The 25,934-nt window shown below is 38.3% G+C and overlaps 1 long non-coding RNA gene across 7 annotated transcripts; it reads left to right on the forward strand.

Annotated features, from left to right (window-relative positions):
• Nucleotides 1-466: 466 nt before the first annotated feature.
• LOC149251320 (uncharacterized) lies at nt 467-25,395 on the forward strand. Of its 7 annotated transcripts, XR_016266867.1 has the most exons (6): nt 467-604; nt 801-911; nt 21,232-21,395; nt 21,511-21,803; nt 24,883-25,045; nt 25,161-25,395. It is a non-coding gene; the product is annotated as an uncharacterized LOC149251320 (long non-coding RNA). The 7 variants fall into 7 exon arrangements; XR_016266862.1 differs by having other exon boundaries at nt 21,511-25,045; XR_016266866.1 differs by having other exon boundaries at nt 21,511-25,029.
• Nucleotides 25,396-25,934: the final 539 nt, after the last annotated feature.

Raw genomic sequence — 25,934 nt, forward strand, 5'->3', positions numbered from 1 at the left:
ATTAAATCGGCTTACTATATACTCTCTTTTGTTTTCACCCACTTAATATGCAAGAACACTTAAATATTTTCAATACAAGCAAGTTAAAAGAGTACGTGTTTCCTTCTCAGAGGTTTCACATTCAAATTCCAAAAATAAAGTATGTCCACCTCCATAAACTTGCATAAAAACAATAATCTTAAAATTAAATTATTATTATTATTATATAAATATGTCAAATATGCCAAAAAAAAAAATGTTTTCAAACAAAAAAAACTTCCCAAAGACGTTAGTTTATGAAATAGAACTAAAAACATACTATCTAAGAAAAAATAAAATAATGTATAATGTATTTAAGTGAAAATAATATTATATATCTATAAAATAATATAATATATTTATAAAATAAAATAATGTAATTATTGTTTTTTCAAAGGGAAAATTTTAGCATATTTGAAAATCCCTCCTAGCCCCAATCTTTGTTTAAGTTCTAGAATAGGTAGTATATGTTCACTTTTCACAAGGCCAGAGCGAAAACGAGATTTAAGAGAGTTGCTAATTAGGTTATCGAACCCCACCAAATGATCTTCACTCAAGTGATCTTCAGTCCATTGACTACGCCAATGTATGTTTCATTTTCAACTTCATTGCATTTTCAGTGTTCCACACAAAGAGGAGATTCACTGCATTTTCAATTTTCCACACAGAGAGGAGAGGAGTACACACACCTCAGGTTTTTGGTTCAAAATCTATTGTTTTTTTGCTTCACATTCGTATGTTTAGGTTTTAATCCCTATGCTGCATTTTGTTACTATTTGCAGAGAAGGGATTGGAATTTGATGAGTTTGAGAAGCTATTTATCATAAAAAAGGAGCAAGAGCAGAAAACACGAATGATGTCAGTGTAGAGCCTAGACAGTGATGTCACCACTAGTATGTTCCTGTTCCATTTATTTATTCTCTATTTTTAAATCGGTGAAAAGCCTTAAATTATAAAAATAAGTAGAAATTAATTTAAAATAGTATGATTTATAAGTCGAAATTAGTTTAAAAAAATCTATAGATATTTTGCAAGGAGTGAAATATCCAAACTCTGTGTGATCTGCTCACTCTTTCAGTGAAAACCCTTAAGTTATTTTCGTAACCCTACAGAAGTGCATCCTAGTCTGATCGCACTGTCGAGCATGATGGAATTGGATGTCTAACAAGTTAACAAACTCCACCTCCAACGTTTGGAGCACATAAGCTTATTCCGTCAAACAATTCTAATAAGGGTATTTTCTGTCATTGACGCGATCCAGGATCCACTGTCCCACATTGAAAATCAATGTCTCTCCATACATTGGAGAATTTGTTGTTCCTCGGAGTTCAAAAGATCAATTAGATCATTCTGCTAGTGATCAACACCTTCTTTAAAGCCAAGCCTAATAAAGATATATCATAATATGTACAAGGATGTCCTCATGTAGAACATTGGCCTGCAACTTCCGAGCTGCCGCACTGGAGAGCATCAGCCAGTTTCCAATAGGTAATTTCCATGACGCCCTCTGTTTTTAGTTTCTGGTCCATGGCCTTCCATCTATTTTTTAAGAAGGAAGAGGAACATTCGTGAGATTTCATTGGACGTCTCTCCCCTCTGAACGTGTTCTCTACCGACTGCCATCCCCTTTGTGTCCATCCACTACCATCCTTTGAGCTGATGCTCACTTTATTCTTTCCTTTCCGCATCTATCTCTCATGCTATTTCATTCCCCGTCTGTGGGTGGTATAAGCCCGGTCACCTAGTCTTCGGCTCGGACCTCTATTATCATCGACTGTATATTTTCCCTCATGATATACCTCTACTGAACATGGATTCAACCACTCTTGGTGCAACTATCGAATTGGCCCATGGTGCTCTCCACCTGGTTTGCTCGTGGCTAAGATTTTCTAGCGAATCAACAATAATCAAATCTTGCTATCTCCATAGTATGTTCAACTCTGGTTTTAGTAATATATGTCTGGATCAGAATTCATAAGCTAGTGGGGGAAAAATAAAATATTTTTCAAGAAATTTATTATCATATCAAAACCATGTTCTGATTTTTGAATCAGGATTGGTCCATGGTGGTGTGTGTATGAGATATACTGTTGTTGCATTATCTGCTCAGAAGTGTCTTCCTGAGGCAGCTTCTCATCTGGTTTTCATTTGCTAATTCCAAACTTTTGGTGCCGGAAAATTTTCAATTTTCTGGTTTCCCGTTTCTGGCGGCTGGGAAATATTTGATCACCTACTCTCCCTAATCAATGATTAATGCCCACAGCCACTTCCCCAATTTCTATAGAGGTTTGAGATATAGCTTTAATTCACCTGACTGAAGGGAAATTTCTTGGGTTCTGATTTCTATGTCATTGGCAGACATTCCCCTATTTTTCTATTAGAGCCCATCCTTTTCCAGACCGTTTTGTACTGCTTTTAAAGACTATTTTTGGTCCTATTCCCTTAAGACATAAAACCTGGAGGTCCTTGGTTTTCCTGCATATCTTTGAAGGATCTTATCTTGGAATTCGAAAAATCGTATATGTCCTCTGGCATGGACATCCCTTCTGACAATTCCGCGGCTTCGGCGTTGGTGGGAGCAACCATTGAAGCAGAAAACCTTCTCGTCAGCCAGTCAACAAAATCTGAATGGGTAGCCACGCTGTATGCTGACATCATTCCCTCTTCCCAGCAGGCACAATCCTCCAAAGGTGGTGGACCTGATAGACAACCGAAACATTGCCCCAATCGACCGGTAAAAACCTCTTCGCCGCCTGAAGCCATCAACCTGGATGGGCCTCTACTTCTTGATAGAATAAAAAGTCTGCAAAAGCGAGCTTTAGTGGGTCGCTGGTTCTTCCCAACTATGGAGGAGGCACAAATCAGAGAATGGATTTCTGCCAGATGGGCTCCCTGGCTTGGCTATTTCTCTACCATTGTTCGACTAATGAACAATTGGTATAGTTTCCATTTCCTCCGAGACCGAGATCTGGAATTCATTTTCTCAAGGCCTTGGGTTCGAGATCGCAGTTTTTTGGCATTATACAGGTGGTATATTGGTTTTGATCCCCTCAGAAGACTCCGCAAAACAATTATATCTGGATGAGATTGCCAGGACTGCCTATCGAGCTATGGACCAAAGAAACGATGGAAAAAATAGGCAACGCGATTGGAAGATTCATATATGTGGATCCAAGATGCATTGGCGCTAAGGATAAGCGCGTTGCCTGGATCTTAATAGAGAAAGCTTATAGGGGAAGCTTTCTAGAATCGATTGATCTAAATTGGAATACGTCTTTTGTTCGCCAATGTTTGGATTACTGGGGAGTACCATTCAGGTGCTCGGCGTGTCACAGAACAGGTCATCTTCTCCCACAATGCCCTTGGTGTTCCGCTGTTAAACATCAAAAAAAGTCCCTTCCGGGAAAAATTGTCGGTGTATCTAATGCAGGTGTTTTAAAGGAACAACCTCTTCATGATGATCTCCTTTACTATTCTTCTGTTCCTATATCTCAGCTCTCTCCTCATAATGGCCGGCCCATGGACAGACCGTCCCGTCTTTTCCGAGCTCAATCGTTATCAGCGGACCATTCTGGGCGGGGAAATGATTCCATGGAATGTCGTCCACGGTCAGCTCACTCTCCCTATCCTCATTTTTGGTCTCACTTTGATCAGTTTTCTCCCCGGTTGGATCACCCTTTATCCCCCCCTCCTCCGGAACCCTTCCTCGATTCAGCCATCCCCCTTCCTCCACAGACATACAACCCATCAATGGCTGGTCCTTCCTCTAATGTTCTCTACATTTCATCATCCCCCCGATCCCCGGCCATCTATCCCTCCCATCTCAATGATATCCTGCCCTCTCCTGCTTTGTTAGCTGGCTATAAAGGCAAAGTTGTGTGCGATACCCCAACTGCATACATCTCCTCGGGGTCCTCGGATAAAAACTCATTTGACTGTGATATCGACCACCTGCTAAAAAAGGCCTCGCTTAATTTGAAACCTCTTACCATTTATAAGCCTGACCGCTCCCCGTCCCTTGTCATTAGCCTGAAATCGGCTGGCAACATAACGGTTCGACGTAAAGAGAAAAGGGGAAGTAGGCACTTCCGCGGAAGACCGGGTAGAAAGGAATCGGTCCCCAGAAATCTTAATCTTATTGATGTTCCTATTACTGAAGTAGTCTCAGATGATCTTTCTCTTCTTGGGCCTCTTAGAGCATGTCGGCCCCCGGTAGTACAAAATGAATAATATCTTGTCCATGAACATCCGGGGTCTGGGTGCAAACCCAAAATTCATGGCCCTAAAGGACCTATTTCGGTCCTCTGATTCTAGACTGCTTCTAATTCAGGAGACGATGCATGAGTGCTCTCAGACTATTTCATATTTCAGGAGGATGCTCCCATCCTGGCACATGGTGGCTACAAATGCTGATGGTTTATCAGGTGGTTTAGCAGTTTTATGGGACCCTAGATAGATCAAAGCGGTAGCCTTCTAATGCTTTGCTGGCATTCTGATTTTGGCCCATTTTAGAGATTGCTCCGAGCCTGTCCACATCTTAAATCTATACACCCCATATAGGAATCGGTTTCAGTTTTGGGATAAATTATTGTCTTTTGAATTTTTTGATATGGATTCCCTCACGATCGCAGGAGATTTCATTAGCACTCTATCTATCAACGGGGTCTGGGGCAATGGCAGGAAAATGGATCCTATTGGCCGTATGATTCGAAATGCCATTATCCAATATAACTTCATTGACATCCAGCCAGTCTGTCAAGGTCCCACTTGGGATAATGGCCGAACAAATGACTCCTTCATGGCCAAGAGACTTGACAGATTCATAATTCACGGCAAGTTGATTGAGAGATTCGGCTTCCCATTAATGAAGATCTATCCGGCATATATATCTGATCATCGCCCCATCATTATTCAGTGGAAGAATTCGGGGAGCAGAAAGGGTTATCCTTTTAAATTCAATAGAACGTGGCTCTCTGATGAACGCTTCATCTAGTTCATAAAGGATACGTGGCAGCAACTTACAACACAGACACCCTATCAATCACATGACTTCATAAATCGCTTATCCTGTCTCCGCGCTAAAGTGAAATCATGGCAACGGGAGAAATAGGCTACAAATAGAAGGAAGCTGAATGACATAGATAAAAAACTTCAAAGCTTATCAAGATTTTTCAAATTTGCCTCCATTTCCTCATTCACGAGGAAACAAATATGGGACCTTGAAAAAATGAAGCAAAAGATTCTAGCGGAGGAAGAATCTATGTGGCGACTCAAGAGTCGGGCCATATGGCTCAGGGAAGGCGACAAAAACACAAAGTTTTCTCATAAATATGCAAATAGACGGAGATAGATGAATTCGATATGGGAGATTAAGGATGATTTGGGAAATTCTGTCTTTTCCCAGGAGGATATTTCCCGTGAAGCTGTCAACTTCTTCAAAAGGGCTTACAACAGAGATACCGGTAGCGACATAGTCGATATCTTATGGGGCATAGAGTCGTACCCTTCTATGTTCGATGATGAACAAAATGCTGCTCTATTCGCTGCGGTTAAAGAGGATGAAATATTATCAACGATGAAATCATTTCAAAAGGACAAATCTCCGGGACGGGATCGCTGGTCAATCGACTTCTTCATCCATTTCTATGATTTGTTTAAAAATGACATTCTTAACATGGTTGAAGAATCAAGAGTAAGTGGAAAAATCAGTCAGTGTTTATCCTCCACTTACATCGCCTTGATCCCTAAAAAGGCGCTAACTACATCATTCTCAGACTTCTGTCCCATTTCATTATGCAACGTCTTATATAAGACCATATCAAAGATCATAGCAAAGCGCATGAGGAATGTATTATCATTGCATTTGACTCCTGAATAACACGTTTTCCTCAAAGATAGGAACATATTAGAAGCAGTTGTACTCACACAAGAATCCCTGCATTCTATCCATCACAAAAATCTGGAAGCTGCTATATTAAAAATAGATTTAAAGAAGGCGTATGACAGTGTTGACTGGGGTTTCATTCGTTGTCTCCTAACAAGGATCGGCCTTGATAACAGATGTTCGAGATGGATCATGGCGTGTGTGGAAGAGGTAAATTACGCAATCTTGATCAATGGAGTTCCTACGCCTTTTTTTAAAGCTTCCAGGGGGCTTAGGCAAGGTTGTTCCCTGTCCCCCTTGCTTTTCATTATATCTATGGACTCTCTCAGTCTCCACATAAGGAGGGCAATACATCAAAATTTCTGCCGGCCCCTTCCTATATGCAAAGGAATATCCATATCTCACAACCTTTTTGTCGACGACATTCTCATCTCCGCTATGCTGTGCAGGGCTTCCTGGATTTGCCTTCATAGAATCTTGGGAAGATTTCAAAGCGCCATAGGTATGAATATTAACGAAGGGAAATCATCTTTTTATGTCCAAGACATAAATGGGAATTTAATTATTTTCCTTTCTCAATTATTTAATATCAAAGTCAACCCCATCCAGAACGGCTTCAAATACTTGGGTTTTAATCTGAAAGCTAATGGGTACCGGGTGATGGACTGGTCCTGGATAGCAGACCTTTTTTATAAAAAAATTGCGGCTTGGGAACATACTTACCTATCAAAAGGTGGACGCTTAATTCTGACCCAAACCGTTCTCCTTCAGACATTGGTTTACTGGGCACACTTATTCTATATTCCATCCGCAATTATAAACAACATGAACAGGATGATTGCCAGCTTTATATGGGGATGTAAAATGGACCAATTCAAATATCATCTTTCCAGACTATCTGCTCTGACTCGGCCCAAATATATGGGAGGATGGGGCATTTTAGAATTATCAAAATTCCGGAAGGCACTGCTATGTAAGTCGATGTGGAAAGCCATCATGGCAAACTCAATGTGGAGCTTGGCAATTCGTGCTAAATACATGAATAATAGGGACATGTCATTCTGGATCCGGAAAAATCATATTGGGACCCTCCATGGATCCGCTATCTAGAAAGGATTCAGGAGATTGGAACCTTTTATTAGACAAAACCTCATTTGGAAATTCCAGACAGATGCAAAATTAATAATTGGACAGGATGAGCTAGCTGGAGGCGTCGGGAAAATACATATTGGCCCATTCTTGCTGCAAGCGCTCCATAATCGTGGAATTTTCTTCTAGGCCAGCGTTATTAGCAAATGGGAGGGGGCCATCCCACTTTGGAAAACTGCAGAGGAACTTCAGCTGCGGGAGGATTTAAAGTCTCAATGGAATAATGTTTTATTAAAGCTTCGTGCCCATGACATTTTTCGCGTGGCTGAGAACGACTATCTGATTTGGAATGGCTTGGGTGGATCCTCGGCGGTCCAGGTTAAATTAATATACCAGCAACTTTTATCCATGGAAGCAGGTACTAACGGAGAAGTTTTTCCCTCTGCTTTCTGGAAAACAGGATGCCCCACGAAGATTATTACATTTGCATGGCTGGTGTTCCACGAAAAGAACCTTACGTGGGAAAACTTGCAAAAAAGGAAATGGCAAGGGCCTGCAATCTGCCTCCTTTGTAGAAACTATTTAGAGAGTAATTTTCATCTATTTCTCACATGCTCACAGGTGCGGCCTATATGGGAAAATTTAGCGGCTCATTTTGGTTTCACACATGGTTCTTTCTCTTCAATTCCTGTGGCCTTCAAAAGCTGGAGCTCCATGTACAAAGGATGGAGGCCTATTCTTTTATTGACCATTTTGTCTATATGGAAATGGAGAAATGGCAGGCTCTTCGAGGCTAAAGTGGAACCCATTACTTCTGTTGTGTCATCTATTATATCCCTATACAACTCCCTGGATATGGCTGGACAAATCAGAAGAAGTAAAAGGAGAAACAACACAACAATAGACAACAGTCATGAAGGTGATAGGAATCATTCGACAAGGATATCCATGGTTCCGCCATGTGCTTTTTTCGATGGTGTAGCACAACAGGGAACGAGCGCATGCAGTGTTTTCTTCAAAACAACAGAGGATCAGTCTTTTGAAATCCATTGGAATGCAGGACATGGCTCCAACAACAGAGCTGAGGCGGTGGCATTAGCGAGACTCCTTTCTTTTTGTACTTTCCTGGATATTCCGGAGCTACATATATATGGAGACTCTAAATTAATTATTGAACATGTTTTGTCAAAGCATAACATAGAAAACGTCCATCTTGCTGGATCGCTGGATAGAATAACAGCTTTATGGATCAACAAGAAAAATTATTCTATTTCTCATACTGCCAGAACAAACAACAGGGAAGCTGATGCATTATCCAAACAAGGCCTATCTACTCCCCAAGGGGTGTGGAGAATGTAGATTAAAACGACAACCAACTGCTTTCAGATTGAGGACTTCTGTCTTCTTGACATATAAATTAATAGCAATGATTTATATGGTATGTATTTTCTTACTCTCTGAGATATTTATTCCTCTGCTGTCTTTAAACAGTTTTTGTCTTTAGCTGAAAATATTATGCTGCTATATCCAACCGTATATTTTATATATATCCCAGACATACATCTAAACTCTGCCATTTTGCTAGATGTGGAGGAATCCGCACAAATGTCTATGTAAAGCAATCTTGCTAAATATACAATATGAATATATGGCTTTTTTCGTCCTGGAAAAGATATGTCATAATGTGGTCTTCAGTCTCGAAGACGCAACAAGGAGGGTAAAATAAGTAGAAATTACTTTTAAAAACGGTATAACTAGCATTTGCACCAGATGTTGCAAAGGAAACGCCGTAAGGCATAAATTGAGGAACAATGGCAATATAGGAATAGGCACATCTAAATAAGGTGCAGAAATGTAATAGAAATGAAATTCTATGGTTGACCATGGTTAACCATGAATAATACCGGTAGTATGTTGACAAATAATAAGGGTGCTTTTCACTGATAATTTTAATTAGAACTCTGCTAATGTTTTGATGATTTGGATGATTTATGTGATTTTTATAAGATTGCTTTCCCATGACACAAACTTGTAATTTTTATAAAACACGACTTGGTATTTTTTGCCCATTGATGTCCTTGGTCTATCTTCATACCACTGATCCAAAATTGAAAGGGGTGAAGATTGAATATCCAAGATAAAAGAATGTTGAATGAATTAATTCTGAATGAGCAAACAGCTCAATCATAATACAGAGATATTTACAATAATAGAAACATCAGGTTTCTATGTAGAATATAGAAACACTCAGTTTCATCTAAGAAACTGCTAAAAGAATACAAATAGCAACAACTAAAAGGAATGAGCATTAAATACTAAATAGGAATATTCTAATACCCTCCCTTAATGCTCAATCTATTTACAACACCAATAGACCCTCTGAATTTTACAAATTTATCAGGACCAAGAGGCTTGGTGAAAATGTCGGCGGGCTGCTCTGTTGTGGGAACATATTGTAACTGAATTGAGCCGTCTTCAACAAGCTGGCGAATGTAGTGGCAATGAGTTTCCACATGCTTTGTTCGTTCATGAAAGATTGGATTCTTGGCAAGTTTGAGCACTCCCTGATTATCACAAAACAAAGAAGTAGGCCCTGTCTGGGAAACATGCATATCTGCAAGCATACGTCGAAGCCAAACTGCCTCACAGGATGCCTTAACTGCTCCCCGATACTCTGCTTCTGTTGAGGAGAGAGCCACTGCCTGTTGCTTCTTACTAGTCCAAGTAACAACACCGGATCCTAGATTAAACACATACCCAGCTGTAGATTTACGGTCATCAACCGAACCGGCCCAGTCAGAATCAATGTAACCACGGAGTATAGGTTTGGAACTTCGAGTGTATAGGAGACCATAATCAGAGGTGCCATGCACATATCGTAGCACATGCTTTGCTGCTTGCCAATGATCAGCTTTAGGAGCTGACATGAAACGGGAAATGTAGCTTACTTCAAAACTGATGTCAGGTCTGGTAGCAGTAAGGTAGATGAGACTGCCCACTAATTGCCTGAATAAAGTTTCATCCACAAGGGGAGAGGATGACTGTGCTGAAAGTTTGAGCCCTGGTTCCATAGGAGTCGTGGCCGGTTTGCAATCCTGCATTCTGAACCTGTCCACAAGATTTTTGGCATACTTGGACTGAGAGAGAAAGATCTGATTTTCAGTCTGCCAAACTTCAACCCCCAGACAGTAATGAAGAAGTCCTAAGTCGGTCATCTCAAAAGTTCTGCATAAATCTTGTTTGATCCCATGGATCAAATGTGCAGAACTGCCAGTAATGATAAGGTCATCCACATAGACAACCACAAACAAGATATCATCACCAGTATGCTTGATATACAAATTTACATCAGATGGACTCCGCTGAAAACCCTGATCTGTCAGGTACTGATCAATTTTCATGTACCAAGCCCGAGGAGCTTGTTTCAATCCATAGATTGCTTTAGCTAACCGACACACTTTCTGTTCTTGACCAGCAACCTTGAATCCTGGAGGCTGCGTCATGTAGACTTCTTCTTGGAGATCACCATTTAGGAAAGCACTCTTTACATCCATCTGATGCACTTTCCAATTGAACTGAGCTGCTATGGAAAGCATAAGCCTTATGGTACTCATCTTGGCTGTAGGAGCAAAAGTCTCCTCATAGTCAATGCCTTCCTTCTGTGAGAACCCTCGAGCCACAAGATGAGATTTATACTTGTCTATGGTTCCATCAGCTTTGTATTTCACTTTATACACCCATTTGCAACCTATGGGTTTTTTTTCTGCAGGAAGATCAGAAAGTGTCCATGTGTGATTCTTCTAAAGGCTGTGGAATTCGGCTTCCATAGCCTGTTCCCACTCAGATGTACCCTTAGCCTCTGAATAGGTTTGAGGCTCAAAAGTACTGTGTAGGTTAGCCATAAGAGCAAAATTGACTGTAGACTGTTGTCTGTTCTTATGTCTAGAAGTTCTGCCTTCAAGGAGCTCATCATCCCGGAGATCACCAATGGTTTTAGCCCACCATTTTGGCCGAAGAGTAGAAGAAGCAATAGCAGGAGTAGAGGAACCAATATCAGGAGGAAGTGGAGAAGACTCAAGAGCAATAGGGGCTGTAAGAGGAGGGTTATTTTCTGGAGGAAGCTCAGATAGAGTATTATCAAATACTGATGCTACATCATCCCTCCCATCAGGTGGACCGACCGGAAGAAGAACACTGTGAGGCTGATCCTCAGAACACTGCTCAGAAGAAGAAGACTGAAAGAATCCTCTGTCTTCATCAAATACTAAATCCCGACTGAAGCTAAGACGACCAGTGGCTATATCTATCAGCCTATAGGCCTTGTGATGATCACTGTACCCTGTCATCATGAGTTTCTGGCTTTTGGAATCCAACTTAGAGCGCTTAGCAGCTGGAATCCAAACATATGCAATTGAGCCAAATACTTTGAGATGACTGATCTTAGGCTTACGGCCAGACCAAACCTCTTCAGGAGTTTTCCCTGTAACAACCTGAGTGGGTGATCTGTTAAGAAGATAAACAACAGTAAATACTACTTCAGCCCAGAATTTGTTTGGAACACTCCTGTGTTGTAGCATGGAACGAGCCATTTCAACAACCGTGCGATTGCGACGCTTGACAACACTATTTTGCTAAGGAGTGTAAGGAGTGGTTAATTGACGTTTGATGCCATGAATATCACAGAAGTTGGCAAACGCTGAAGAACAAAATTCCCCCCCATTGTCGGTCCTAAGGGTCATGATGTTACAACCAGATTCTTTTTCCACTAAGGTTTTAAACTTCTGAAAGGTACTAAGAGCATCAGATTTATTTTTTAAAAAATATACCCACATCTTTCTACTGAAATCATCTACAATAAGTAAAAAATATTTGCAAGCAGTGATAGAAGCTGTATTCATAGGACCGCAAATATCAGCATGAAGTAACTGAAGTACCTTAGATGCGCGCCAAGATTCTCCATTTTTGAATGAAGACCGATGTTGCTTTCCCGCTTGACAGGCGCTGCATACCCCCAACTGCTGAGTCTGAATATCAGGTAATCCAGACACAAGTCCCTCCCGAGAGAGCTGAGAGAGATACTGCATATTGAGATGCCCATATCGCTGATGCCATAGAGTGCTGATAGGAGAGATACGTGCTGCTAGAGCCACTTCTGGAGAGTCACCGGTGTCAAGTAGCCTGTATAGACCATGGTCCTCTAGGCCAACAGCAACTGTTAAACTAGTCTCCCTGTCAATAATGGAGCACTTGTGGGTACTGAACACTACATCAAGTTGAGGAGAATTCCTCATAATCTGGCTGACAGATAGTAGATTAATTTCCATACCAGGAACATAGTATACATTCAGAAATATAAGTGTGCGCCCACCAGACTGAATTTGAACTGTACCTCTGCCAGCTACTGTGTACTTTTCACCTCCGCCAAATACCACGGAATCACTGAAAGGTGAGAAGTCAATAAACCAGTCACGCCTGTGAGAGAAATGACGTGATGCGCCAGAATCAATGTACCATGCAGAGGAAGGAACAGGATCTGAAGACCTTTTAGCCATAAAGGCGTAAAAGGCAGACTCTATCTGCTCGGAATGTTCTGCAACATTTGCTGTCTGATGTGGCCCTCCCTGTTTCCTCTGTTCAGAAGCAATCCTCTGTCGGCAATCTTTCTTCATGTGACCGAACCTGTGACAGTAATTACACTGCACACTTTTCTTCCTAGCAGAATCAAAAGGCTGAGAGGAGCCTTTCTGCTGAAAGGACTGAGAGGACTGATATTTTGCAGAAAATGCATTTTCCGAGGACACTGATGAAGCACTACTACCAAACTGCTGTTTCCACCGATCCTGCTGCAGAAGTTTGGTACATAAATCTGGAAACTTCAGATCAACATTTGTGGTGGTAATGTTGAGTGTTTCTATGAAGTGTTCATAAGATTTCGGTAGACTTTTCAAAGTAATGACTACCATATCTTCTTCCTCCATGGTCCGACCAATGGCTTCGAGCTGATCTCGAATGTATTTAATTTTGTTGAGATGTTCCTGTAAAGACATATGTTCGTCCATCATGATGGAGAACAACTGATTTTTGAGAAAAAAAGCTCTGCTTTTGTTAGATGTCTGATGCAGTTTTTTCAACTGTTGCCAGATTTCGACAGCTGTCTTGCCAGAAGGAATCTGTGGTAACTGATCATCAGCAATAGAGAGCTTGAGAAGCATAACAGCCTCTCGATTTCGATCATCAAATTTATCTTGATCGGTCCCAGCTGTACCGGGACGAAGCTCTTTGCCCAAAATGAGCTGATCAAGACGCCTGTATTCAAAAATGGTCAACATTCTTTGTTTCCAAATGTTATAGTTGCTGCCATTAAAGTGTTGATTTCCTTCTAACATTAGATTGGTGAGCGTGGCCATTTTCCCAAAGAAAATACAGAAGTCTGACACACAAAAAAAAAATGTAGCTGCCTGTTTATCCTGGTGTAAATTAAAAACAGACTTTGTTCTGCTAGAAAAAATATTTACCCAGCAAAAATATCTCTCCAGTCTAAAACAATAGCAATACTGCTGCAACTGTCCCCTTCTTTTAGTTAGGCAAAAAACACAGGACAGAGCTTTAATAAATGTGACAGGTCCAAATCATAAGGTAAAGTTTGAGGTTCCTTTCTCTGTCCAGATCTGAGTTTTGTCCTAAGATAAGCACAGGTCTGAGAATACAGTCTCCCACAGGTCTGAGAATGCAAGTCTACCACAAGTGTATACTGCTGCAATGTCCGAGCTATAAACAGATGTCACAGGTATGCTCAGGTCCGTGGAGCTGCACCATAATCCGAGCTACAACAGGTGATTTCAAGTCTGAGTTGTAATGGAGGCTGTCATGATCACGATGAAAAGAGAAATCCGCTGATTGGGAAAACACTGCCGGCAAATAGGACCGTTTATGATAAAGCAAATACGTAGATCAAAGGTGGACCCACGTGAGGCATCAAAGCTTCACGTCTCAGCTACGTTCCGTGGTATAGTTCCACAGAACCGAGGTGTATCCACGGGTTTGAAATATAATTAACCAACACACGCGTATCGAGGCCGGTATCTAAAAGGCAGACATATACGCGCTGGCGCTCAGAAGAAAGTGCTGGGATGTGACGCAGAAGATCTGTCGGTTTCGAGGGTAGAAATCAGACGGGATCCAGGACCGAGGGCATATAATTTTCAGCGAGAAATTTAGGATTTTTTGAGACAGAGAACTACGGATTTAGCAGCGTTAGAGGCTCGAACTCGTGATTTGAATCGGTCTTTAATTACAAGAGCCACGATGAGGTGACAGGGTTTCAAACAAAAAAAACAAATAGACTGTTGCCCGCAGAGCGTATTTTCAGACCACGACTCCGATTTTCAAAAAACAAATGAGTTTTGAATGAGAGAAAACACCTGGGTCACGTTTGCCGAAGAAAAGTAGTCCACGTGAATATCCGTGGATACGTGTTGAGTTCGAGTAGCCGCCAGGCGAAGAAGAAAATAGCCGGATTCAATTCACGATTCCAAACCGGAAAAATGACTTTCACGATTCCAAGCAAACTGGCCAGCAAAAAAAAATTCCGCTCCCACGAAACAGTCACCGCCACAAAGTTAATTCCTTAGAAAAATGATCATGCAGGGGAAGAATCCATTTCTGTATCGAGATGGACGACTGTAAGCTTTTATCACAGCGAGCAAAGCCGAGGCTAAGACTCAGTGAAGGCTACCTGGCTTACAGAGGGCTCGACCTTAGAAAGGACTCAAGAGATTAAGATGCAGAGAGAATAACTGTTCAAGAAATCTCTTAACCTTGCTCTGATACCATAAAAGAATGTTGAATGAATTAATTCTGAATGAGCAAACAGCTCAATCATAATACAGAGATATTTACAATAATAGAAACATCAAGTTTCTATGTAGAATATAGAAACACTCAGTTTCATCTAAGAAACTGCTAAAAGAATACAAATAGCAACAACTAAAAGGAATGAGCATTAAATACTAAATAGGAATATTCTAATACAAGATGCAGAAGTAAGCTAGATACATTATAAACACTGCACATAAATTTTAGCAAAACAGGAAGAGTGCATTCCATACATTCGAAATAAGAATAGCTTTGCCATTAGTTGGGTGAAATAATATTTGGAATACCAGAATCCCAAAGTTGAGATGGATCATTGCTAGTTTGACTACATGTCAATCTTACTAACTTGTGAAATTAGTATTTATTCACCTCAAAGTTGATTATCGCTAGATTGATTTGGGTTTTATTTATGACATTATCTGTTATAGAACTGATTCAAGGGTCTTCCTCACAGAGTATTTGCACTAATTTGTAGGCTCTTACATGCTTTTTAAGTGTGTTGGGTTTTCTTTTCGGTACTATTTTGATGTTGTTGGGCAAAAGCTTCAGGGGATACATTGAGAATCTTTTGGGTTTTGTTTTGAGACATTTTCAGACTTTTTGTGTGTTCAAAACACATGGGCTACTTTTCCTGGATGTGATGGAAGCATTTTTGGAGACTTGCCTTTGATACCTTTGAAATCATCTATGTCATTTCTTTGGAGGAAAATATTCTGATTTGATAACCTCTCTGTCATTTCTTTGGAGCAAAATATTCTGATTTTGGGCAACGGATGATAACCTAAACTGCTCACCTATGTCATGCATAATTCCATCCTCTTCATGTTTTTATGCCCTGCCTTAGTGCTCCCTCCATGAAGAATTATTTATATGATTTTTATAAGGTTGCTTTCCCATGACGCAAACTTTTCATTTTTATAAAACACGACTTGGTATGTTGTGCCCATTGATGTCCTTGGTCTATCTTCATACCACTGATCCAAAATTGAAAGGGGTGAACATTGAATATCTAAGATGCAGAAGCAGACCAGACAAATTATAAACACTGCACTGAAATTTTAGCAAAACAGGAAGAGTGCATGCCATACATTAGAAATAAAAATAGCTTTTCCATTAGTTGGGTGGAATAATAATTGGAATACTGGAAAGGGAAAATGATTGGATTTCCAAGGAATACATTTGAATTTTTCCACCTGGAAAACAAAATGAACATGATGACAAAGTGTTGCAAAGAAGACTGCAGTTTCATTGCAAAATGATTTACAAAATAGAGTTCCAGAGACCAAGCTCGAGTTATTTAGTGTATTAGAAATTGGAAAGGTATTACAAGTTACCTGTTGATAAGCTTCCCTCTTCACTTGAAATCCTGTGCCTATACTCTCAACAAGCTAGAAACAACAAACAAAACTAAACAGGTGTGTTTCATTTTGAAACTAACACATTTTATATTTCCTAGTTGTGGGTTTTTTTACGCAGGCTATTTAAACAATGTTTACAATAGTTTCTATCAGTTCTGGGAGTTTATTTAAATAAGTTTAGGTTTAGAAACAGAACCATGCATAATCTGTTTCCAATAAAACTATCAATTTTGTCTTAACATCATAGGATCAAATTTTCACTGAAGTCTGCATTGTTTGTCTTAATGACCTTGATTTTATAAACAGAGGGGGATTATTTTTCCTGCATTATTTCTTCCATAGTTGATTGAATTTCATCCTTAATGTAAGATGCAGTGCTTGTGTGAAAACTCTTGGCTACTTTCCTAGCTTATGGGACAATTACTATTAGTGAAATTATAGGACAATTACTATTAGTGAAAGCAACGGGTTGGTAAACCAACCTTGTTACAGTCTCCGTGCAACCTATCGAAAGGTCCAACGCTCAAAATTAACGGGCATAAAGTTAAGTAAGCGGTTTGTATAAAAGGCACATGAGATTGCCTTCGCAAATATTCCCTGGTCAAATATAAAAACTATGATTATAGGCATCCAAATCTATTCCTACTGAAGTCATTGTGGTAGCATCACGCATCTATGACGCTTTGATTGTACATGATTTTAGAAAAAACAATGTCAGTGATGATCACAAGTCAAAAATAATAACAAATAAAACTAATGGATTCATAATCCATCTATGTGCATTCATTGCCTCTATCTTTCATATAATTTTTGCCATGAGGTTCACTCAACTCATTACTGTAACCTTGATTTTAGAAACAGAGGTATTTTTTTTCCTGCATTATTTCTTCCATAATACGTTTGTCTTAATATAAAGGATAGGTAGTATTATTTTCTTGATCTCTTTTCTTATGATACTGCATATCCCTCTGTAAGTTGTCTCCTCCAGATATTCCCCAAGAATCATCACTATAAAGTGAATAATTTTTACAGTCACTATTGTATACATATCCTCCTCTCCTCTCTCTATGGGAGATGAGACCAAGTAAATTGATTGATAAGTTAGACTATGTAAATTCTTTGCTTTTAGGTGTAAAAATTATAATATTAACAGCAGTTAGATACTCACTCATACTTCCCCCATAACCGCCTTATAAGCAACATACGTAAAGATTTTAAGGTGACTTACCTTTGGTTTCTGTTACTTCTTGAACCCTATCCTAAGGAAAAAGTCCCAAGCCAATGGGAGAGCCAAGGTGCAACTACAGGCAAGCCACCCACTGTCACCTCAGTGGCCTTGCCTCTTGCTTTAAGGCTAAGAAGGGACTTCCTTACCTAAGAGGAGATTTCCTAAGGTCGAATCTAGCTAGGATTGGTGGGTAGAGATGAAAAATTCCGAACTCATTTTGACATATCCATGAAATAAAATGATTTGAATCTTCCATTTACCATTGTATTGCCAAAATGCCATCTGAAAGCCAGTGAAATAAATTGTCTATTGCTGCTGTTTAAAGACAGAACACAGTAGGGAAGAATTCGTATCATTCAAAATTTATGTTTAATGATAAAACTAATGGATTCATAATCCATCTATGTGCACTCATTGCCCCTGTGTTGGTCGTACTAATCGATACAAAAATGTTTTCGAGTGATTCCCTAAACATTAAAACATCATGAGACTTTTTATTGTGCCTGAAAAGATACCCATAACATTGAAATTTATTGAGTTATTCTTACAATACTGAAAGTGGTCCAACAGTTCATAATAGAGCATGAACATAGCCAAATAGTCAAAGAGAGAAGGGACCAACACCAATAGCTTATTCCCATATCACTTGAAGAGATAAAATGACAAATTGAAGAATGCTACCTCCAAGAAGAATTGTCCAACATCTAACATTCTATCCACATCAACTTCAATGGTGTTCTCATAGCCATAAATACTTGGTTGAGTCTCTAAAAACTTTCTAAGAACAGAAACCTCATCTTCTAGGTTGGTCCCATAGTTCATAATGCAGTCTCTTTTATAAGTAATTTATAAGGCTATCAAAAGATAAAATCTCAAAGATAACTCCATGATTTGGGAGGTCTGTCTACATCAATAACTTATAAAATTTCTATAATACAGTTGAAAGAATGAGATTGAAGAGAGGCCTTGCATTCAAACAGAGGTTTGTACATGTGAATTGGAGTTTTTCATAGATTGGTCATGGAAACTCTAACCTTCTAAGATAAGTTCATGTGCCAGCTTCATTTTATACTGAAAAGCTTTACTGGGTATTTCAACTGAGCTCAAAGAATTCAATGCCTTCCAAGTGAGGTAAGGTCCTGCACTTTATTTGGTTTTTTCTCTTGTGCAGGCTTTATATGTTCCTGAATGCCATTATTGCAATCAAGGGAATCGAGCATGTGCCCTCAAGTTTGATGCCCGCAATCCTGAACTTCAATGGTACATAATTTAACAAAGAAAATGCAACAAACCTCAGATTGACTAGCCTGCATATTGGCACAAACAAAGACAACCAATCAGTTGCAATGATAGTCACTTGAAATTTGAAGAAAACAGATAATAATTAATACAACAGTCATAGTGGTGTAGTAGTAAGACCCCACTCAATATGTGGCAAAGATTAAGGGCAGTAGGTTATAACAGTGTATATCTATGTATTAAGAGAGTGTATATTAGAATGTTTTGCAAGAATATTAATGTTAGATATCATTTTTGGGATTCAATTGCGTTAAGCAAGTCATTAATTTATGGCCATTTCCATGAGAGGTAGTAGTAATTGACTAATTGCAGAAACCGACTACAAATAGATTTTTATGACAGTTCATCGGTTGCTGTTAGCTATGATTGTGTTTCCCTTTATTAATTCATGAATGTGGTGTAATGTTTCCTCCTATTATGGACTTAAATGGTTTATATAAAATTTGAGGAGATTCACTTAATCGGTCTTTTTCTTATCATGAAATATATGAGGATCATTGCCAGAAATGTAGGTATTCTATTTCATGCCAATCCATTTGTTATAAGTCAATTGGCATCCAGTTATCGTTGAAAAATGCTTACAACAACATTTCACTGATAAGCAAATCTTAGAATGCACATCTTTAATTAATAAATAACAAGATGTCCTTTTTGAACACAACTTCCAACTTTTACTATTTCATTAATGAACAAGGACGCTGCTCAGTAGCAAGTCCCTACTTGTAGATTATGCATGACTTCCCTACTTGCAGATTATCCATGACTTCTTTAGGGATATAAATATAGACAATAAAGACACAAAAAACAAAAAAAACAAAAAAATCCCAATACAAAATTAATAAAACAAATGACAGAAAAGATAAAGAACAACATGGCCATGCTATAACCTTTCAATTCTCTGCTCTGTTGTATTATCCAAGACAAATTGAAGTAAGATGATACTTGATAATTCTTTTCTAAATACTATTAGAAGAAAAATATAACCTACCATGTTTGGACGGAGCTAAACCACACATATAATGTGTATTTGATTGAATAAAAAAATCATAAAAACTATTGTAAATGTTTAATATAAAATGAAACAGGACTTTTCGATCATATATTAGATCATATTTATCTAATCTCTAGCATTTTCATTTTTTTTTGAACAAAATCAAATTCAAATTAAAGTTATTAATTGTTGAAATGATTACATATAAGTGTGCAAATTTGGGAGCTTGAATTATTGAAGGGGTTACAAACATCCCGGCTGTATTGTACGCGTTTTTGAAAGTCGCTGGTACATTCAAATTGTTGCAAACCAGCACTTACGAAAGATTTCCGTAGATTTACATGAAAAACACCTCAACTATATCTGATGAGTGTGCCTACATATAAAAATGATATGACTCCTAGCAACTAGTTTTCTTAACCAAATATATATTATTATTTTAATAAATAACTCCTATCACACTATTTATTCTCACTTGCTGGTTCCTATGGAAGTGGCGTAATACATGCATTTTTTAGAAAATCAGGAGGCCCCTCGATTCCGTCCTCATCTCAATCACGGGCCATATGCCCTCCTCTGATTAACCATGGTCTGATATGTTTTCTATACTTCGTCTTCTTGGTCCTCATTCGCAAAATGCGGGTGTTTCTAGAGGTTTTTGGCATGCTGTTCTGTCTATGATGATTCTATAGTTTCCAATACAGTTTTTAATCCATCCCCTGGATGCGTAATGTGTCCTGTTAAGTTGTTGATGGTCTTCAGATGTTTTAGTTTCACTCAGTTCGGCGATGGGTGGTTTATCATTTTTGCTGGTTTATCATGTTTGGATGCAGGGGTTTATTTGCTACCGCAACAGCCAGTCATGCTGGTTATGTTTTAGCTATTTATTTCTGAGTTTCAAACTTTCAAGTTTCATATGTAAACAGATCATTATATTTCCTGAATATAATATATTTTGATTTTTCGTCTGAAAAAAAAACTCCTAGCATGGATCAATTCTGCCCTGCAGCTCAATCTCTCCAAAATAGAGGAGGTACTCAATAGTCAATACATACCCAATTCATTGTTATCGCCAGTATTTGAATGTTGAGATGTTAAAACATGATAGTAGCAGGATGCCATCATTGAATGATCATTTGTAAGGGATTCTGTATGTATCATTTGAGGGCCCAACACATTTCCATGTCTTGATTTCTGAAATCAGGATGATGGTTATGTGTATATATATACAGGCTGCATCAGGAGCTGTTCAATGCCAAATGATAGACATGGTTCACCCAGGAGTTGTCTCCATGCACAAGGTTTAAATTAAATAAAACTCACAATGGATTTTGAGCACAATTGCCATGTAATTCTATTTGAATCCATGCTCAGGTTGTTGGTCTGAATCGCTGCTCGTCTTTTGATGATTCACTCTGCCTAAAATTTTTGAAATCTATGGAGAATCTATGGAGTATTTGATGACCCATTGGAATTTGCTACATTGCAGGTAAATTTCGATGCAAAAAACAGAGCATGACATGAGCTAGAATTATAAAATTCTGCAAGACGTGTTTACTAAATTGAAGATAGACTATTTCCAGACGCATGTTATGCAGACTTGTTTTGTATTATACATTAGAAGCACAACAGATCTGATAAAACCTATTCCAGGTTGTTGGTCTGAATCGCTGCTCGTCTTTTCATGATTCACTCTGCCTAAAATTTTTGAAATCTATGGAGAATCTATGGAGTATTTGATGACCCTTTGGAATTTGCTACATTGCAGGTAAATTTCGATTCAAAAACAGAGCATGACATGATCTAGAATTATAAAATTCTGCAAGACGTGTTTACTAAATTGAAGATAGACTATTTCCAGACGCATGTTATGCAGAAATGATCCAATACGAAATTCCAATGTTGACATAACATTTCACATGGCATCAAGTAGCAGTGGTGTGGTTTAAACAATGACTTGGTGATTTCAAGTAATGTTCGATGGCGTTGTCATAGCGATGACATGGCTTCACATGTAGCAGTCAATGGTGAACAATAGGAAGTGACAAGTACTCATTCCAGGTGGATTTCAAAGGGTTTAAGTCCTTGATTTAAGCCTCGGATCATAGAAAAAACAATTAAGGCACAATTCTAGGTATCTGGTATTCGACAGTTGTAAAATAAACGACTATCAATAAATCCAAAATAACCACATTTAACAGTTAACAAGAAACTGATACTGGATATATAAGGAAGAACTATCGATGTGATATTTGTGGGGTTGAAGATTAAAAAGGTAGGTATTGCAGTCAAGAAATTGCACTTTGCAGTTAGATGAGAATAAGGAGGAAAGGACACAACTATATCAAAGAAGCGATTTAGAGACAAGACAAGAGTTTGTTCACTAGAAACAAGACATACACGATGGCACCACTTTGCATTAGTTTAACAGAAAGGGATAAAGTTTAAATTATCAAGAAGCATATATATAACTAAATCATTTCAACCAGGAAATAATTTTGAATCAAATTTATAAGGCTCTGTAGCTACTCAGTGGCTAATGTACAATTGATGGAAGAGGATTTTCTATCATGGTCCATGGATGAATAGGAATGAAGCAAAAACTTGGAAAGGAGATTAAGGCTGTTACCGGAGACGAAGAAATACAGAGAACGCCCAAAAAATGTCCTTCAATGCTGAAAGTTGAATTGCCCAGTGAGAAAATAGAGTAGGCAAAGGCAAAGTATCTGTATTTAACATTACTGTGTGAGCAACCAACATAAGCTGCACAGTGCTATGCAAATTAAGAGGTGATTATTATATCAGAATAGTTGAAAAGCATTAAGGGAGTACACGCTTTCCTAAATAGTTGGTGAGATTTCCCAATTTTTAAAGTGATGCAAGAATTCTGACCAACAAATGAAGAGCTTCTATCCACTTCTATATATTTTGCTTGGTTGAAAAGTTATGAAATATAGGAGACGCAAAAAAAGACCTAGAATGCTAGCCTTATGAGCTAGATACACATTCTAACATGAAAACATGCAACTCCATTCTATCTAATGTTTCCGGGACAACCCATAGATGTATCGTGATAGTGTTAACTTAGCATCCAACTATTGTAAAAAGGGAAAAAAAACAGCAACTACAAATTAGTTAATATCACATTTAGCTTGCAAATGCGTGCTATATAGTAAAAAATGGCCATTGTCAGATAAAGGTAGGGAGAAACAACTGCAAATTCAATAACAGAAAAGGGATTGGACTACATGCAAGATGATCCGAGAACAAGTAGTAAAGAAAAAAATTGCCAACACTTTCTCCAAGGTGCGCAGATATCAAATTCAGCTGTGCCCTGTTCCCATAAAGGCACTGAATAGCTTGCCTCGATCCTACAATTTCTTTTGCCAAATTCTGCCCAAGAAGATTTTGACTCATTAAAGATAAAAGCGAGCCCTGTTTCTGAAGAACTCCTAGCAGCTGCAAAGACTACTATGAATGCAAGTGAAACTGCATGATCATGACCATTTTTGAATAAACAAGACAGACACGATGGCACCACGTTGCATTAGTTTAACAGAAAGGGATAAAGTTTAAATTATCAAGAAAGCATATATATAACTAAATTATTTCAACTAGGAAATAATTTTGAATCAAATTTATAAGGCTCTATTCTCTGTTCTCTGTTAGGTGTGGGATGTGCTCATACATATATCTTGAAGAAAAAGTCTTTTATAACATTGGAAAAGACTATACATTGATCTGTCTGTGCAGGGCTTGCCTGAACTGCTTACATTTAACATTACAACATTTGCTTCTGCAAAATATAAGGTCGTGTCATGTTAGTAAGATTTCAACAAGAAAACAATGTGAAGAAGTGGATGTTAAATTAAGTATATAATTATATAACAATTCTCCCAGCATTTAGGACGCTGAACTAAATAATCATAAACATAGTGATAGAATATAAATGCAGTCAAAATAACGTAATGATAGAATATAAATGCAATCAAAATAACGTAAATGATAGAATATAAATGCAATCATAATACACACACAAAGGTTCTTTCACCAATGAAACCTTATTAAACGGACCCTTGGTTGAAGAGAACTCGTGAATGTTTTTTATGAACTCAACCATGTAGCGATGATTCTATTGAATTAAAAGCAGTTATTCAAAATTACAATTCAAATTACAACTCTAATTTGTAATTCTGTACGTAATTCTGTCTGTTGAAGAACAACTTCTGGGCATTATTATTCTTGATTGATCAAATAAGAGGTTCGCTGAAGAGAAAGTTGCAAGCCCCTCATTTTCTTTGACAGGGTCTAAGCCCCATTATTTTTCTTGTCAGGGTTTAAGCCCCCTCATTTTTCTTGACAGGGTCTAGGCATTGTGGGGAAGCAAATTCATAGAGCCATTTTCCTTCATCTAACTTATAGACAAGGGACTGAATATGTGTCCTGTGCCCTTAATAATGATTGCGGTGTTTGCCAAATCTATATGCCTTTACCATTATAGAATGATTGCTGTGTTTAATGGATTTTTAACTAATACTAATGGTGGAAACGAGCTGCAAGATTTGGATTTATTTGGACTCCTAGCAACTAGTTTTCTTAACCAAATATATATTATTATTTTAATAAATAACTCCTAGCATGGATCAATTCTGCCCTGCAGCTCAATCTCTCCAAAATAGAGGAGGTACTCAATAGTCAATACATACCCAATTCATTGTTATCGCCAGTATTTGAATGCTGAGATGTTAAAACATGATAGTAGCAGGATGCCATCATTGAATGATCATTTGTAAGGGATTCTGTATGTATCATTTGAGGGCCCAACACATTTCCATGTCTTGATTTCTGAAATCAGGATGATGGTTATGTGTATATATATACAGGCTGCATCAGGAGCTGTTCAATGCCAAGTGATAGACATGGTTCACCCAGGAGTTGTCTCCATGCACAAGGTTTAAATTAAATAAAACTCACAATGGCTTTTGAGCACAATTGCCATGTAATTCTATTTGAATCCATGCACAGGTTGTTGGTATGAATCGCTGCTCGTCTTTTGATGATTCACTCTGCCTAAAATTTTTGAAATCTATGGAGAATCTATGGAGTATTTGATGACCCATTGGAATTTGCTGCATTGCAGGTAAATTTCGATGCAAAAACAGATCATGACATGAGCTAGAATTATAAAATTCTGCAAGACGTGTTTACTAAATTGAAGATAGACTATTTCCAGACGCATGTTATGCAGACTTGTTTTGTATTATACATTAGAAGCACAACAGATCTGGTAAAACCTATTCCAGGTTGTTGGTCTGAATCGCTGCTCGTCTTTTGATGATTCACTCTGCCTAAAATTTTTGAAATCTATGGAGAATCTATGGAGTATTTGATGACCCTTTGGAATTTGCTACATTGCAGGTAAATTTCGATGCAAAAACAGAGCATGACATGATCTAGAATTATAAAATTCTGCAAGACGTGTTTACTAAATTGAAGATAGACTATTTCCAGACGCATGTTATGCAGAAATGATCCAATACGAAATTCTAATGTTGACATAACATTTCACATGGCATCAAGTAGCAGTGGTGTGGTTTAAACAATGACTTGGTGATTTCAAGTAATGTTCGATGGCGTTGTCATAGCGATGACATGGCTTCACATGTAGCAGTCAATGGTGAACAATAGGAAGTGACAAGTACTCATTCCAGGTGGATTTCAAAGGGTTTAAGTCCTTGATTTAAGCCTCGGATCATAGAAAAAACAATTAAGGCACATGTAAAGCAATCTTGCTAAATATACAATATGAATATATGGCTTTTTTCGTGCTGGAAAAGATATGTCATAATGTGGTCTTCAGTCTCGAAGACGCAACAAGGAGGGTAAAATAAGTAGAAATTACTTTTAAAAACGGTGTAATAAGTAGAAATTACTTTTAAAAACGGTATGATTTATAAGTCGAAATTACTTAAAAAAGTCTGTAGCCGCTTGCAGCATAAACTACTTCTCTTCCCGCAGCATTACAAATTCAATCGTTCATGAGCCTTCAAAATTTATTCCCGTTCCTTCTTTAGCTCCAACCTATTTACTAATATGATCCCGTAAAGGTAAAGGTAAGAGTTGCTCTTATGCGGTTGAAGATCAAATTTATACTTCCAACCTATTTACTAATATGATCCCGTAAAGGTAAAG

Source organism: Pinus tabuliformis, chromosome 7, assembly GCF_031772625.1.
Source record: "Pinus tabuliformis cultivar Carrire ecotype Pingquan chromosome 7, CPIR1, whole genome shotgun sequence".
Classification (NCBI taxonomy): domain Eukaryota; kingdom Viridiplantae; phylum Streptophyta; class Pinopsida; order Pinales; family Pinaceae; genus Pinus; species Pinus tabuliformis.